The 18,235-nt window shown below is 35.2% G+C and overlaps 1 long non-coding RNA gene across 4 annotated transcripts in view; it reads right to left on the bottom strand.

Annotated features, from left to right (window-relative positions):
* LOC123285190 (uncharacterized) overlaps window positions 1–18,235 on the bottom strand; it is a 174,408-nt gene that overhangs the window by 36,207 nt on the left and 119,966 nt on the right. The window contains exons 1-2 of one of the 4 annotated variants that reach the window (XR_011502914.1): window positions 14,649–15,137; window positions 7,756–7,810 (exon numbers count right to left, since the gene is read on the bottom strand). The exons of 2 other annotated variants lie outside the window; for them this stretch is intronic. This is a non-coding gene — a long non-coding RNA (uncharacterized lncRNA). Of the gene's footprint in view, window positions 1–7,755; window positions 7,811–14,648; window positions 15,138–18,235 lie in introns of those variants that run through there. One more of the 4 variants, XR_006526768.2, reaches the window with a different exon arrangement.

Raw genomic sequence — 18,235 nt, 5'->3', positions numbered from 1 at the left:
TTAGAGGTGGGCTGCTGCCCCTGTGAAGACAGCCATCTTTGACCAAGGGTGATTCCCTAAGTGCAGTTCAGCTATTACCTATTAGCAAACAGTACTCCCGGCAGCTGGAAGAGCCAGTGCCTCAGTGTGGGAGGGGAGAATCTGGTGGCACATCACAGCATCCATAACACTACAGTTTCTTCATTTTTTGGAGCACTCCATTTTGTGAAGGCATCACAATTTTTAAACTAATTTTGTCAGTGTACATTTGGTTTGCTTCCAGTGTTTTTCATTTGCAAATCGTGCCATTAAAACATTCTTGTGCATGTCTTATGGTGCACTTGTACAAAGGTTTTTCTAGGAATGAATTATTTTTACAACAAACTGCTCAATTGTTTTGAAAATTGTTGGACAATTTTGACTCTCAAGAGCAGTCTCCAATATTTGATATTGTCAGACTTCTTAAATTTTTCCCCATCTAGAGGGCATAAAACTATATCTCCTTGTGTCTTAATTTGCTTTTTCCTTCTAAATCACTTTTAGATATAAATAAATTAGAATTGAGGCACTCCTAATAAAGATAGCTTCCAAAAATTATAAGAATATTTTTAAAAAAACAACTAGTTTAAACAAACATGTTACAACTAGCTGAGTTACAAGCAGCTGGATAGGTCTGGGAACCTGAGTGGAGGGGCGTTTCTTCTCAAAGTCTTCAAAGTGTTATGAGCGCTTCAAGAACATATTATCCTAAATGATTTATATTTTCTTTATAATTACCTCAGTATGGGTTCCCATATGCCTGTTTCATTCTCCTTTAAATTATAGCAGTTCTTTATTTTTAAAGAAGTTTTATTTCACATAGAATTAAAGAGTTTAGCATAGTTTGCCATTTAAGTTTGATTTGGGCTAATGCTCTGGCTATACTGAAAATATATTTGGCTTATATATCTGCATGTCTATTAATGAACGGTGACGTTGAATCTTGAAACTGATATTCAAAGAGCAGAGGTTTTTTCTTTTCTTTTTAAAAAACTAATTTCCCTCACTGACTAAAGCAGATTGGTTTAACTTCTATCCTTAAATATAAGAGCAAGCTCTGCAACTGTTCAGGAAATGGAGTTGCTTTAGTGCAATATTTGTGAATACCTCTGGGTTCCTTTCCTTTCATTCATACATACAACTAATACATATTGAACTTTTTTTCATTCCATGTGCTATATGATGACTTGGGGGTCACAAGATAGGGTTCTTCTACAAACAATAAGTGTGTAAATGAGTGAAACTTCTTTACACTTTCTTTCACCCAAACAAGGTGCAAGAGAGTGAGCCAAGCGTGCAATTTACACATCTCATATTCTACTATCCAAAAAACAATTTTATTTGGGATACATACATAGCAACCAATAACTGGCCATAATAATCACATACTCTTACTAAACTATTTCTAACAACTAACGCTGTGTGTGTGTGATACATTCAGCCATCACATTACTCACTCAAACCTACCTCCTAACAACTACATCTTCAGCTGTGTGATGTCCAATTACACTTTGTGTTGCTATCTTACACACCCCATCTGGAATTTGTATGAGTATTGCCTCCTCCCCTCCCCCAACCCTCTGCCTCCCTTTCTCAACTGACTTTTTAGCCTTAAGAAACTCTGTGAATTATATTTCCTTTCCTTTTCCAGACAGAACATTCTCAATCCAATTTGCTAATTTAACTCTTTGCTGCTCTTAGAGTCTACTTTTTGTTTTCCCTTATCCTTCCACTGTCGAGACTTACTTTTGCTCCTTTATCCTTCTCTCTCTCCCACTTTTCAAGGGCCCTTCAACATTCTCCTCTTCCATCATATTTTTCCTCCCTTTCTCTACATACATGCATCAGGACAGCACCATGGCTACTAATTTAAACATAATCACGGTAAATCCACACTTAGTAATGTGACAGAGCTCCAACACTTTATTCATTGTTTCTTACATCCTACCCACCACAAACATTTGACACAACATCTTCAATCCTGGAATGTGTTTATTTTTAGAGGGCATGTTTTTACAATATAGATACAGAGTCCTGTGAAAAGTAATATTTGAATCCTTCCTTCCATTACCAAACAGAATACATCTCTATTTAAAATTTAAACTGTTGTGAGTTTTTCTTTACTATGTATATTAATCTGCTGTTATAGATAGATAGAAAGTACTTATTTTTATACTTTGATAAGAGAATATTAACTCTCAAGGGAATTTCTTCCTTATACTGCTTATTTTAAAATTTAATGCAATAAAGTGATTTTCTGTGCCTTTTAAATTATTTTCAGCATCTAATAAGTATAAAGGGCTACTAGATTTAGCAAATAAAAAGATACAGCAAACACATTTATATTTCAATTTCAGATAAACAGCAAATAACTTTTTAGTATATGTACATTTTAGTATATGTGCAATATTTGGAACGCAGTTATGCTAAAAATTACTCACCATTCATCTGAAATTCAAATTTAACCAGCATCCTATAACATATCTGGTGACCATTAATATCCGTTAACATTTTTAAAACATTATTTGCATATTTCAAAATAACAAATAAAGGACACTCTCTACCTAATTGATCATCATCAATAATTTCACACTTAAATACTTCCCAGATGATTCTGGTTGTTTAACAAATTAACACAACATTAACTAAACTGGGAAGAAAAAGCTCCAATAGAAAGACATTGCATGAAATATTGTGAAACTGTGTTCATTCTTAATGAGGGTCTTCCCGCCAGAAAGCACCACTTTAAATGAATTTCATCATCTTTGACTTATAGTCATATTTCCCTTCTCTTGGGTTATTAGGTTCATGGAAAACTTTCTCTTTTCACATTGCTATGGGCTTATATTTGTTTTCTACACTGAACATTTGAGTAATATCATTCCAGCCCAAAGACTCTAATCAGTCTATTATTTCATGCTAACTCTCTGGGAATAAATAATTACATCAGTGTTTTTGATTTATTTTTTTTAATTTACATTGAATAATCAGGACAAATAATGTAGTAACCCGTAACCTTTTCTGTGTTACAGATACTTTTTACAAGCTGTTGAAAACTAAGGACTTTTTTCCCAGAAAAATATATGTGTACAAAGATACACAACAGTTTTTATTAAAATTTTGGGGAATTTACAGATCCTCTGAAAATCAACCATGGACCTCAGTTAAAAACCTAGAAAGTACTGGGTAAATGTAATAGGTAATGCATTTAACATTTAGTAATGACTTATACTTATTGTTTTACAATATGTCGAAGTTCAACTTTCACATAATTTTTTAATCAATAAGTTATCCCAAGTATAAAGTAGCTCACATATTAAAACACACATACTACATAGGCACACTTTCAATTGCTATTTTTTATTTTCCCAATTTAACAACCCACCTCACTTTATAGGTATGTCTCATAAGTAAGATGAGAGCGTTCTGGAGTTACTGTTTTGTACTTTAGTAATTATTAATGTATGCATATTTTATCTAAGTACAGGAGTAAGTTCTCTGAAGGCTAGAGCAATATCTCATGGTCTGGCACATTCTGTGCCCTTAATTAGTGTTGCCTAATCATCTTAACTAATTTAGAGCCAAAGTTTTGTTCTCCATAACTTACTAAGTGATAAAGACATTTAAACTGAGCCATTTGGCTACATTCAAATAATGCTAGAAACAATGGAACTAGTTTTACTAATATAATTTCATTCATATCATTCCAAAATGTAAGTTGATATTGCTTTAAAAAAGTTTAATTGCAACATTGGGTGAAGTGTTAAAAATGAGTTCAACAATAGTCAAATTTATAATAGCAAAGAATAAATGGTGGTTGCAGTGGGCTAGAGAGAAGAGGAAGTAGGGAGTTAGTTAGTAATCAACAGCATAGAGTTTCAGCTCAACAAGATGAATAAGTTTTGCTGTATAACACTGTCCCTCTAGTCAACAATACTGTATTGTATATTTAACAATTTGTTGAGGGTAGATCTCATGTTAAGTGTTCTTACCACAATAAAATTTAAACCAGTATGAAAAAATGAGCTCTTCTTTTCTCATTTCAATGTGTTCTTTAATTCAAAGACAAATTATTTTGTTATTTGATGGCAATACACTTACTTTCCCTTTTCTCCTTTTTTCTTTCTAAGATAAAAAAAAGCACACTTGGTCTTGGGAGGTGATGCAACTAAAAGTACATTGTCATCAAATAACCTAGAAAGCCTATTACACATTCTGTAAACAAACAGGCAGTTTTTTTCTATAATATTTCCAGAAGATTGGCATGCAGAAATAAAAGTCGAAGAAGGAGGAAGCTGAATGTGGCCAAGCCCATGAACAGAAAGGACTTTCAGTTTGCTTCTGTTTTTCAGGAGACTCTGCCTTTTGTAGCTGAGACTGGCAATGGTATGATACAGTGTAGCTGCCCCCAAATACGTTTCATAGATTCAAAAGCTGAAAGTACCCCAAGAGATGTCTGTTCCCCCATTCAGGCACATAAAGATTCATCACAATGGTTTACAAGCTTCAGGTGGTCTGGGAATCTTTGCCACTGTACATAAGATAGTATCTATGTATGGGAATGGCATCGTCAGAAACTTAAAGGAGTCCGTCACCCAGGAAATGTGAAGACCAAGTGCTTTAAATTCCTGAAGGTAAATTCAGGAGGATTGACCTCATTTACCACAGGAGGATGTTAATGAAGTGTTACTTTCTACAAATCACACAGACACTCTGCTACTAGGACAGTAGTCACCCAATCAAAAGTTATTCACAGATAATTTTCATTTTGAATATTTCATATTATTGTGTACTTTCTGGGTTTCTGGTTTTAAGGGAATGTTTTAATTCCACTTGAAATGGGATATTTCACATTCAATGTACAGAATAAAACATGGAAAAACATTAAGCCACTGTATTTAATATAACGTATATTTTCCACCATGTAAAACTGCCTGTAGCTTTATACAAAATTTTCATCATCTCATATTGAACTTCTGTTACAATGTACAACACCTAATGAGACTAAAATACTTGGAAAGCAAGACATTAATGACCTTCAAATGAACTTGTTAAGGAAATCACGTTGTGAGTCAGTATGAAAAAGTTGATGACTGATATGCATCTGCCATGGTGAATGAAGAGGGAAAAATTCAAATTGGAAAAGTTAATTTTTTGAGTCCAAAGGATCAAACATTTATTTTAAATAGGATAAAATTGGTCTGTCATAGAGTTTAAAAGGCTGTAATATTTTAAAACTATATTTATACAGTTTCCATATATGCTATATTAAAATATAAGCTTAAAAAAAATCTAGTCTATATACATACTATAAAGCAGTTATAATGAAAATTATTTGTTTACTTGTGTTTAATTCAGTGTTTAAGGACAATTTATAGACCTGTGTTGATTCTGTGCTCTACTGATTTGTAACTCAGAAAAATACAATTCTAGTTCACATTTTTATTACCATAAAAAGAAATTCTACTGAATATATATTTTCAAAGTAAATTATAAAAGCAAAGATAAATAGCCAGATCCTTCTTATTTAAAATTTTTAAAAAACCAGATATGTATGTTTTAAAATTTTGATAAGTTATAGCCACATGATAACTTTGCATTATCCTTTTTTTTTAACGAATCACTCTCTGTAATCTAGATAATTGCCTATATAATGCTAAACATAACTGGAAAAACATTACTCCATTACATATATAGAAGCAGGTGAGTAAAATAATTACAAAAAGAAAAAAAATGGAATTCTTAACAACACAGATAAAAGCTACTCCACAGGACATGGAATCAACTATCTTTTAATTCTTTTCTTTCATTGCACAGTTGCCTGTGGAAAATGGCTACCATTCATAAGAATGGAGAGCTATAAATCAAAAGAAATAGGAAATGTACCTTCACACAACTAAAACAATAATAAGCTTTTAAGAATGAATGATCCAGCAATTTTTTAGGTCTGAAACAAACATCTGAAAGCATTAACAGGCATTGTCTTCCTGCAGAATTTCCACTTAAGATTCCAGCTGGCAGCTTTGACAAATGATTAAATTTGTCCCTTTACAGTGATTCTCTCTGATACTCAAAGGATATAAAAAAGGCCACCATACAATTTCTGTGTTTACATGGAGAGGACAGTCAAAAGGCACTGACTTGCAGAATTTCCTTACCACTGGATTAAAAAAGGTAAACTGAATATATGACAAGTACCATAAGTTCATTACATCCAAACATATTTAAACTGAATGAACATTTTTTCCTCCCAAATATGTTGTCCTGTTAATTACACAAACCATAAAACCGGTAGTAATATATTAAGAGTTGATAATAGTAAAAGAAATGACTGCCCTGTAATGGTTGACCCAAAATGAATGCCATAATATTTGGAGCATAAGACCATTTCCACCTGGTCCACTCTCAATGATCCTTTCATTCTGTTAAACATCTCTGTACACGATAATTTATGGTAGAAATACCCCAGATTTGGGGATGAGATTTGTATTTCAGTCCCAAGATTGCCATTTAATAGCCATGTATTCTTGGCAAACCATTTAACCTTCCCAAGTTTTAATTTTCTTGTGTACATACTAGAAAAACAATACTAAATGTTTAAAGCTAATTAGAAATGTTTATAAACCACCTAGCACAGAGCCTGACACACAGTAAGTGCTTATTAAATAGCAATCATCTCAAGTATCAGTCCATCCAGGCACACTAGCCTGGCCTAGGGTAGCCAGTGTGATGCAGAAGCTTATGGTTGTAAGTGGGATACATAAATATAATCAGAGGGTTACCTGCCAGCCTCAGACGTAAGTAAGATGTGATCTGACTACAGACAAGGTATGCATTTTGAGACATAATTACATAGTGGTTCCCAGAGGAAGCCCTCCTTGAAAGCTGGAGTTCTGAGTAAGCTACAAGTTGGATACAAAGTAGACATGTTTCTGGGGTGGAAAATATGTTGTGTGATGAAATTATAGATTCATCACAGTTGATTTTTAAAGTTCTTGACATGAGATCTCTAACTGATCATGTAGCTTTTGAATTGTATTATTCTTACATTGATTTTTGTTGTTGTTCAACCTTAAGATACGTGGGCCACTATGCTACTGGAAAAGAGCAACCATGCTGTTTTCCTCACTTATTTTTGCCAACTTTGGTTTGAAACAGCTAAAGGTTTCTAATAGTATACAAGGGTCAAATAAATAGCTCCCCAGGGTGTTAAGAAATATTGCTGTAATTTCAGTGTAGATTGCAGAAGCCTTTTCTGATGCCTCCAGATGCCCTGGCCACATCCCCCAACTCTAATAACCATGCTTTACAAACTAAATCTGCTCAGGATTTTGACTAATGGTTTAGTGCAGGAGTGATATTTTATTTAACAGATTTCACTGGTATTTTTAATTCCTTTTTTAAAAAAATATAATAGGGATTTCTTGAGCTGAATCAGATAATTTGCAAGCAAAATTTTAGAAACTTTCAAAAAATAAAGCACTTGCAAACATAATGAGAGCATGATTTGAAAAGTCATATAAAGATTTTGTCTCGTTTGTAGCGTCCCTGGAAGAAACTTCTGAGGCATGTTTGACCAGAATGAGCAGTTTTGTTTACTTTGAACATGTGAAATGATTTTATCCTGACAGCACATATGGTTTCACATAAAGAAAAGAAACAAAAAAGGAAGATAAAGAAACATGTAATGGAGTGATCTTAAGATCAAAGGGTAATTGCTGGTCTTCATGCCCTCACCTGTGAGGCCTTTGGTGTCAGCTTGACCACAGAGGGTTCCAAGAGAGGCAAGCAGCTGGTGGATAAATGTAAGAATATAAGTGAGAGGTATTTTTGCTTTTCTTCTTAGTTACGTAAGCATCTGAAAAGACAATCCACATTTACTCCTCAATTTTTATCTTAATTTTTTGAAAATAAAAGGTTTTCATTTGTTTGCTTCGTTACCTAGGGAGATGGGTGGTCGAAAAGGAAATGTAAACAAAAAGAGGGCTGTGGAAAAGAGAAAACGGTGTTAATTTTTTTCCTGTTAATTCAGGAACCTAAAAATACATGACCAAAAAAAAAATCAAAGTTCAAAGGGAAGGTCAAATTATTATCCTGAGGATGTAGCAACAAAAAGAGAAGTGGATAAAATTAGGTAATACACTAGTTCCCCCTTATGCCCCGGAGGTACATTCCAAGACCCCCAGTGGATGCCTGCAGCTTCGAATAGTGCCGAACCCTATACATACCACGTTTGTTCCTAGGCATACATACCTATGATAAGTTTAATTTATAAATTAGGCACAGTAAGATTAACAACAAAAACCAATAATAAAGTAGAACAATTATAACAATTTACTTGGATGAAAGTCACCATAGATCTTAGCAACCTCAGCATAGGATTTTTTTTCTTTCTTTATTAATTCAAGAACTTTCACCTTTTCACTTAAAGGAAGCACTTTACAGGCTTCTCTTCAGCGTATCTGAATTGCCAGCATCACTATTCTTGCACTTTGGGGCCATTATTAAGTAAAACAAGGGTTAATTGAACACAAGCACTCCGATACCATGACAGTTAATCTGATAACCGAGGCAGCTATGAAGTGACTAATAGGCGCATACCATATACAGTGTAGATATGCTGGACAAAGGGATGATTCACGTCCTGAGCAGGAAGGAGCAAGACGGCATGAAATTTCATCATGCTACTCAAAATGGCGAGCATTTTAAAACTTATAAATTGTTTATTTCTGGAATCTTCCATTTAATAATTTTGGACCACGGTTGACCACAGGTAACTGAAATGGCGGAAAGTGAAACAGCGTGTAAGGGAGGACTACCGCATCAAGTACTGAATACACGTTTCTTTTCTGTCCACCAATAAGTAATAGAGACTATAGGCTGGGAATTTTTTTCAACTATTATTTCTGAGATCTAAGACATGCGTTATAATTAAGTATATTTGACAGTTAAAATTCTTTAGCAATGTACTGACAATGGAAAGGTCTGGGGTATGATAAGCAAGGAGTGATATATTTTATGGCTATTATGATCAGTCAGCTTGCATATAATTCTTTCACTCTGTGAAGATTTTTATTTACATTTTACAAACAAGAAAATTGAGACTCAAAGATATAAAAATAGCACTGGTGCAGGATGCATTTGAGAGGCAATATTAACCTAGAAGCCAAGGGATTCTTTTGGAGTAAGACAGACCTATGACAATATCTAGACTGTTCATTACTACCTGCGTAAAGCTGAATAATTAACTTACCCTCTCTAAACCTCAGTTTCCTGCTCTGGAAAACAAGTGTAATGAAACCCACCTTGAGTTGTCCTAAGGATTACATGAGGCAATGTTAGCACAGTGTTCATGAATAGTCATTGCTCTATTAATTGTTGCTATTATTAATACTATGGTTTCTGTCCCTAGGTGTGTCTTATTCCAGCATCTTTTCCCCTCTCACTCTGGCATTTATTCAAATGCAGTTCCTGAATTTATATTTTGATATATTGTTTCTATACTATACCAGTTTACCATGAATTAAACTTTCTTCCTGAAAGAACAGAAAGTGGAAATCTGCTTGATCATTGTTTGGAATCAAATCTTACTGTCCTGGTATATAGATATGAAAAGAAAAAATATGGCACCCTTACTTCAACTTATGGGTCATGCTAACTATCAGAGCTGGTCTCAAGGAAAGTTGTGAAAAACAATATTTTGTAAACTTCTTCCTTATCGTCTGAGATTCTTCCCTTTAATTCTCAGTGTTAACTTGGTCTTTCTTCTCTCTTTCATGTCATAATATGTAATTTAGAAATTCTCTGATATTTTTCATTTAAACTGTAGTATAAATTTATATTCATGTTTCATTAACTTCTGTAAACTTTGAATATTTAACTTTACCTGTAAGTTGTAATTTAAAAACAAACAAAAAAAGCCCTGATTTCCCTTTTAAAGGAATTTCAGTCAATCATTAAGTACCTAGACAATGTATTTTCTGGTGCAAGAGTCAGAAACAATGACACAATGAAGGTGGCCTCTTCAAAAATCAGTAAAAGGCTGAATAACTATTTCAAAATAAAGGAGATTGAACAAACATGACAATAATTAACAAAAATGATCTAAAAGTCTTTTTCGGAAGAAAAACCACCAGAGGTGATAATCATCAAGAACTTGTTTGGGATTTACTGTGATAAATATAGTAACAAATACAAAAGGAAAAAAAGAAAACCTTGCCTTCAAAAACTTCTAATCTAGAAAATGAAATGGGTATACATAGAAAAAAGAAAAGAAAAGAAAACATTGCAACAGCTTATAAAACAGTTATCAAATACAAGATAAAATTTCATTTGAAATCAGTATTTTATAAATTGAGTTGCCTTTCTCAGGTAATGCTCCATATTACCACTATTATTTTGAGAGGAATAAAATAAATACTAACTAAAATTCATCCATAACAGAAAGTAAATTCACAGAGTTTTGGAGTCCAACAAATCTGAGCTCAAATCTTAGAATTACCACTTACTATTGAGTAGAGCAAGTTACTCGTATCTAAGATTTTTGTTTTTCAACTGTAACTATCTTAACTTCACAAAGTTGTTGAGAAAATCATACAGATTCACAAAACACTTTGGACACTTCAGAAACATAGCAGGGAGCCAATAAATGACTGACATAATAATTGTCACCATAGCTATACCACTTATCTCAGGATACTACACACTTAGCACTCTACTTAATTGCAGATTACTCCTAATCTTGCCTCCTCCAATCATCCAAACTTTAAAGAGGAGTTTTATATGCACTGCCTTCAAGTGGGCGTAGAAAAACAAAGGTTCAAAGCATTTACATTTATATTGACTTTTTTTACTGTTGAAAAGTCTATTTATAAACTTTTATGTTACATGTACTTAATTTACTTGTTTTTAACAATTATGTTTAGATTACTCATGAAAGTTTCCTGAAACATTAAATAGCTAACTGCCATCTTAAGTTATTGTTCTTGCTAACAATTCCGATAATGGAGATAACATGAGCTTAGTTCACTTTCAGTAAACCGAGGTAGAATAAATGTATTATATTTAATGCTGATAACTCTAAATACATGCCTGTTATATAATTAAACCACAAACTTAAACTAGCTTTTATTTATTAAAGATTATCCTAGATCACATGAACTAGAAAAGCGTTTTCATTAGTCTCTGTATTTCTGGCAGTATACTTTATTTATACAAATGCTTAATTTTCTTTAACCCAATTAAATAGAGCTCTTTACAAATTAATTTTGGCAATACTATCTAGAGGTAAAAAAAAATCATACATTTATAACATACACAAACATATCTAAACATACAGAGGTAAACAGAGATCTTACAGCTTTCATTTTAAAATTCTAGCCATGAGAGAGAACAATAATGCAAAACTCACTAGTTTATAAATGAACAGCTGGATCCAAATTGTATCTCTGGCAGATGGAATAAGATAAGGTTATCTGCTCAGATGGCTTGAACTTTTTGGTAATATTTGTGTAGAAGACACGTTTTCATTCACCTAGCTTGCAAATAGCCTTTCCTCATCTTTTTTTCCTCTGATAAGAATTACCTCCCTAAAGTTTGCATTTCAAAGAGATGGTCTAGATAAGAGTTCCTAGAAAAGACCAAGTAGAACATTTACATCTCAAAGGCACAGGAAAAGAATTCAAGTTTCTCCAGGAAGGACTTTTGTTTCCTAAGGCCAGAATTTTTACAATACCTACAAGGCTTTTGAGATGAATAGGGGAGGTTTGGTGATTGGTAAAAAGGATAGGTGGGCTTTGAATTGCTTCTAGAGCTGCATTTCTGTTCATGTAAAGATTCACTTTATAGGACAAGGACAGCTGTTTTTAATTCCTCAAAGACTTGGGTTGCAACCTGAATGACATCAAGGGGCTGACCCAGCCATGCAACTACATTTTCTTCAATTTGCTTTTTTATATCCAGGAGAAGACCTCCAACTAAGATGGAAATCAAAAGATTCCTATGTTCTAGATTTAGAGCTTTGCCATTGGAATGTTTTTTCTCTCCTCTGGATACACTTAGCTTAGGTGAAAAGGCATAATAAAAAGTTCCTATCAGGCTCTGAATATCAGCTTCCTATTTGCCCAACTTCTGACCATAGAGCTACCTAAAAACATCCTTTTAATATCTTGTCAGATTTCAGCTGGGACAAACAATAAATATTCCTGGCAGTATTGAACCACCCCATGGACCCAGGAGCCATCCCCAAAGACCATGAAAAGATGCTGCCCTCCCAAGATCCAGAGCCACTCCCAAAGATAATCAAAAGAAAAAAAGACAGACAATTCCCCTGAGAGCTGGCAACAGTTGGTAGGACCCCTGCTGCAAATGAAGTGCAACCCACATTTCTGCCCAGCCATATCTAGCAATAAATACAGTACAACCCATATTTCTGTCTAGCCATGTTTTGGGGCCCCCAACCTGAGAGTTGCCAAGGCAAAATGTCAGGACACTAAATGAGACAAACAAAAAGGCAACAGCTGCCCCTGGGAGAGAAAGGATTGACAACCAATGGGTATGGATTTGGAAAAAATGGGTCTACATGAAATTTTACCTTCCTCTCTTAACTGGGCACTACAGGGAGAGATACAGGAGAGCTGACTTTGGTAAGAATTCTCACCCTATGCTGACTTCTTTGGTTTTCCCAAGATCCCATCTGCAGACTCCAGAGCAATTAGGTTTTAAACTAGAGAGTGTATCTACCAGAATTTGGCAAAGTTTTCCATTAATTTTCATTTTATTTTCCCCTTGGCTGTTTACAGGAATAACTGGTAGTGTTACTGCCCAAGGGGGATCATCTGCTCGCCGCAAGACAAGCCAATAGGCAGGAGGCAAAGTGGTAGGAGAGAAAGGACTCTGTTACAGCTTGTTAGCAAGAGGGAAGATGGCTGACTCATGTCCAAAAGAACCATCTCCCAGAACAAAGACTACAGGCCAGTTATATATGGGGCTGGTCTCCAGGTGGGGGAGTTGGGTAGTCTCTGGGTGGGGCAGACATATGGTCCCAGTTCCTGATAGTCCTTTGCTTACTGGATATGCATCAGAGAATGGAGCAATGCCTTATCCCCTGATCTTTCAGTTGTCATTGATGATGGCTATCAGCATAGGCTCTCTGCCTGGGGGTCATCACATTCCTAAGGAACTCAAAGGAACAAAAGTTATCATCTTAAAGCAGCTGGGAGGGGCCAAAAAATCTACAAAGCATATCTGGGCTAGTTAATCAGAGGTCATTTAAAATTATAATATGGTTTCTTTTCTACAGTATGGCTTCCCTTATGTCAACCTTGTGTTGAGCTGGTATCAGTAGCAGTTTATTGGATAATTCCTCAGAGTGCTGACAACCCTGAGAGGGCCAACTAGGGGCCTTCTTTGAGGTTATATATGGGGTGTCTGTAATGCCACTAAATTGGCAGACTTTTGTTTATAGTCTTTAGTCTCCTCAGAGTGGAAAGGCAATTCAGATAGATGATTAGTAGACCATAAGTACTGAGGTAAAGGAGGATAGAGAGGAGTAGTAGGAGACATATCAGTCCTATAGTCTTTTGGTTTAGGCACCTCTTGTATCCTTAATTTTTGTGGTTTTTTTAAGATTTTATTTTTTTTCCTTTTTCTCCCCAAAGCCCCCCAGTACATAGTTGTATATTCTTTGTTGTGGGTCCTTCTAGTTGTGGCATGTGGGACGCCACCTCAGTGTGGTTTGATGAGCAGTGCCATGTCCGCGCCCAGGATTCGAACTGACGAAACACTGGGCTGCCTGCAGCGGAGCGCACAAACTTAACCACTCGGCCACGGGGCCAGCCCCAATTGTATCCTTAATTTTTCATTAGTGTCTTGCAATAAATACTTCCATGAAGCTATTTTGGAATCTTGAAGCCTTTAGGAGATGGTTGCATGCCAATTAAAATAGGTATCCCATTCTGTTTATTTGATTTGGGAACCATTACTTTCAAGTGCGTTTCTTAAATGAATGATCTTGTCTAATTGGAACATTCCCCATAATGGCCATTGTAATTCTACATTGTCTTAGTAATATTTTGCCATTTTTGTAGATGTCTACAGCTTCCAGGACCCCAGTTCTTAAGCATAAAATAAGCAGGTGTGCTGGAAGGTGGCACGCTCAATTCTTTGAAACTTGAGGATCCCATTTCTTTAGCTAAGCCTTGGGTCTCTTGAAGGCAAACAAATACCTAAAAGGGATGTTCTCCTGCTTTGAGGATTTTGTGGTGTTTCACAGTGTACCTCGTTGCATGGAAATTTTCTTGAGATGGACAAGTGACCTAGTGTTGCTCTAATACACTCCATAACCAACTTATCTTAGCATGGGAGTCATAGAGTTAGGTGGTGAGCACTCTATCAGCTCTTAGGTGCTCAGCCAGTGCCCACAATTTTGTGGCTTTCGCTTCTAAGATTTCCATTAGAAACAGATCTTTCATTCTTTTCAGGAGATGTCTTCATAGTGGCAGACACCCTAACAGCTTTTAATAGTCTGACTTGTACCTACTTAGATTTGCTGTGCCTTTGATCAAAAAAGTCTGAATTTCTTACCTTAATTGATTTCCAAAGTCCCCCGGTGGTTTATGCTGTGGACTTACCTCAAAGCTTTGTGAGTCTCCTAATGGCTGCCATCTTGCTTTCTTTAGATTGAAGGGTACCCATTATCTTCCCTTGAAATAGTCATCATGATTCAAGCAGAGTTACTGCCTGTGCACAGTTCCTAAGACCTGACTGGACCTCCAGAAGGCACTTCCTTGCAGATTGGGCCGGCTAGAAACCCAAATGTTGTGGCCCACTAAGTTTCACTGGGAAAATCTAAAGTCTCTCATACCCCAATTTTCACCCTATGAAAATTCTGGAGTCTCTCACACCCCAATTTTCCACCCAGAAGGATTAGGACAAAAAAACTCAAAGAGCTCAGAATGCAAAATAAGTGGAGCTTGATCCAAGAGAAGCTTCCCAGAGACTGCGGAGGGTCGCCAAAGAGGCAATGAACCAAAATGGCTGTATGGGTACCTTCACTTGCATCTAGGAGCCATGCCCAGAATCCTCAACAGCCATCTGCAGCTCCCATCTTGTCACCAAAACTGTCAAATGACAAAACTAAAACAGTTTAGTAATAAATATAATGTCCCTTATTTAAGGGAAAACAATCCATGGAGTGGGGGAGTACAGTGCCTCACAGGCAGCAGAGCACTGTTCCTCCAAGTTGACTTTTATAAAACTATAGCAGACTGTAAGTTTGAAAGCTCTTGCTTCCAATTAAAAGAGCATGTTTGAGTGAGAAAAGGGTTATTTCTAATTGTTAGTAATCTCAGAAACTTGACTTTAAATATCAAGAGTGAAACATAGGACGTAGAACTGTGTGAACATAGAGCTAGATTTAACCACAATACAGACAGTGGGAAAAATAAGTGAGGAAAGAGCTGCTTCCCTGTCCTAACATGATAAGACGTGGACGAGCGAGCAAAGAAGAAAAAATCAGAAAGAACATGACTAGAATGTAAGCACTGATGAGTCTCTGAGAATGAGCCTAATGACCTAAACTCTAGGCTAATAAGCTCCGGTAGTTAACTGGGACAACAGAAACCCATACGTGCAGATCTTGCCCTCATGCGGTTGGAAGAATTCAGAGCAGAAGGAACTGTAGCCTAGCATCCCAAATTGCTCAAGAATCTTCAGTCTTATAGAGAACCACCATTTACTCCATGATTCCTGAGTGGTAGAATGGAAAGGCTTAGAGAAGTATAAAGGTAGAAGGACCTCAAAGGATTTTATACTCTCCAGGGTAGCAGGGGAACAGCGGCTTGAGATTTCCTATTTCTCCCTTCTCCCCCAAAAGGCAGAGAATGGCTGAGAGGATTAATGGGCAGCAGAAGATCTGAGATTAGTATGAGGAGGAGGAAATATTCCATGGAGACATTTGTTAGCTCTATAACAGTGTCTGAGAAGGTAAGAGGAGGAACAGAAAGTATAGCTGAGAGGCTAAGAAGCTGAAAACAAACAGCCTTTGGCAATTTCATAACGCTAAAGATGAAAATCAGATCCAAGAATCAACCAAGACAGAGGAATCCTATTATAGACCCTGAGCATTTAGTTTGTATTCCCAAAGGCATACATTCTAGGAGTAAATGTGAGCTGGAAATAAACTAGCCTTCACAAAGATTCAAGACCACCTTTGAATCAGCTAAAAGTCTAATTGGATTAAGCTGAACCAGCTACAATGTACTTACCTACCAGAAGCAAAAGAAAAATCTTCTCTGGAGAAAATAATATGATCTAAAAACATAACATCACATCTAACATTTTTCATATTAATTTATGGTACTCAATAGAAAAGAGACAACATAGAAAATAAGAAAAGAAAGGAACTGACTGAAAATTACATGAAGAGAAAAATCAGCAAATCAAAACAGACCTACCAGAGACCCAGATATTGGAGTCTGGACAAAATAATTTCAAAACAACAGAGATTAATATGCACTAATATTAAATGACAAAATGAAGAATTTCAGCCAAGAAGTAGAACAATATAAAAGAATCAAATAATTCAAAAATTGAAAAGTAAAAGTAATTGCAATAAATAGGTTTTCTAGAGGATTAGACAGCTCTGAAGAGAGATGCAGTGAATTAGAATGTGGCTCAGAATAAAATATCAAATATGAAGCACAAAGAGGTAACGAAATGGAAAATAAGAAAAATGTATAAAGATATATTAGTCATAGTGAAAGGGTCAATGAACAGGTATTTGGAGCCCATAAAGGAGAAAAAAGGAAAGATGGGATAGAGACAATAGTTGAATAGAAAATGGTCACAAATTTTTAAAAGCTGAAGATACTTCAGAAAGCACTATAAACCATAGCAGCGTACATTAAAATAAAACCAGTTATTGGCACATCATAGTTAAAATGGCTGAAAATCAAATACAAAAATGAACATGAACAAATACAAGGTACAAAAGAAAGGGAAAAAAGGCAAAGAAATGCCTGGTTAAAGGAAAACACGTACACATTAGAAAATAAAAATTTAGTAATTACAACAAATGCAGCTTGATTATATCATGTGACAAAATTTGTCAGATTGAATTAGAAGAAAAGATCCTCATACACACTCTATTGGACACCTTCTTAAAAGAAATGTTACATAGAAAGTGGGAAGGGGGAAGCTATACCAGGCAAATAATGATAAAAATGAAACTGAAACAGTGTAAGTAATATTTTATAAGAGAGAATCTAAGCAAAAAATATTTTAAACTGTAAGTTTTTGAGTTATGTAATAAGAGTTTCAGCTACCACACCAAAATATGGGTTCCTTTTTAGTCACAGAGAAATTAAGCCAATGGTTGTAACCTTAATAGAATTCTCAGTAAGTATGAAACATAAAAAGAGAAGTAAATAAGACAAATCGAGCAGAATTAGCCTTCTAGGCTAAATTTGAACAGAAAGAGAACATTTGCTGCATTTGTTTTAAACATTCAATGAATATCCCTGTTTTATCATTTAATACCTTCCTCATAGGTTTCTTGTGAGGATTAAATGAGTTAAGGCCTGTAAAGAACTCAAAACAGTGACTTTCATCTAATATCTGTTCAATAGTATATATATTGTTGTCGTTGTTAGAGTATTGTCCCCTGGAGTAATATTTTCTAGAATAAATATGCTATTCTCAATGTCTTACTACACTGTAATTAGGATTTTTAAAAATTTATAGTGAGACTATTTTATTGCAGTTTAAGTTATTTCTCTGTATTCCAAAATGTGATGAGAGAGATCAGAGATGCTGAATATAGTTAGTTCCATTTAGAGTTTGGAACAGAATACTGAATAAGATGGTCCTTCAAAATAAAATAATTAATTCTTGAAAACAGCCCTTCAAAACTTTAAGGCAGGTATTATAATCACCATTTTGCAGATGGAGAAATTTAGACTCAGAAAGTTCAGGTGATTTGTTTAAACTCGTACACAAAAAAGTAAGGCAGAACCTGACCTTCTAAGTGCAGTGGTCTTGAAGTATACTCATAAATAATAATTAAATAAGTCCTTAACTTAGAGCCAACTGGCTATAGTGGATTATTATGATATAAGGAGAATCTATCTACAACTGCTTAATTTTCTATAAATTCAATTTGAAGCCAACAACATTGTCAGGGTAGACAGTTCTTGCTTATGGGAAACATTTCTGACAT

This window comes from Equus asinus, chromosome 4 (assembly GCF_041296235.1).
Source record: "Equus asinus isolate D_3611 breed Donkey chromosome 4, EquAss-T2T_v2, whole genome shotgun sequence".
In the NCBI taxonomy this organism is placed as follows: Eukaryota; Metazoa; Chordata; class Mammalia; order Perissodactyla; family Equidae; genus Equus; species Equus asinus.
This window is presented reverse-complemented; position numbering and strand designations above follow the sequence as displayed.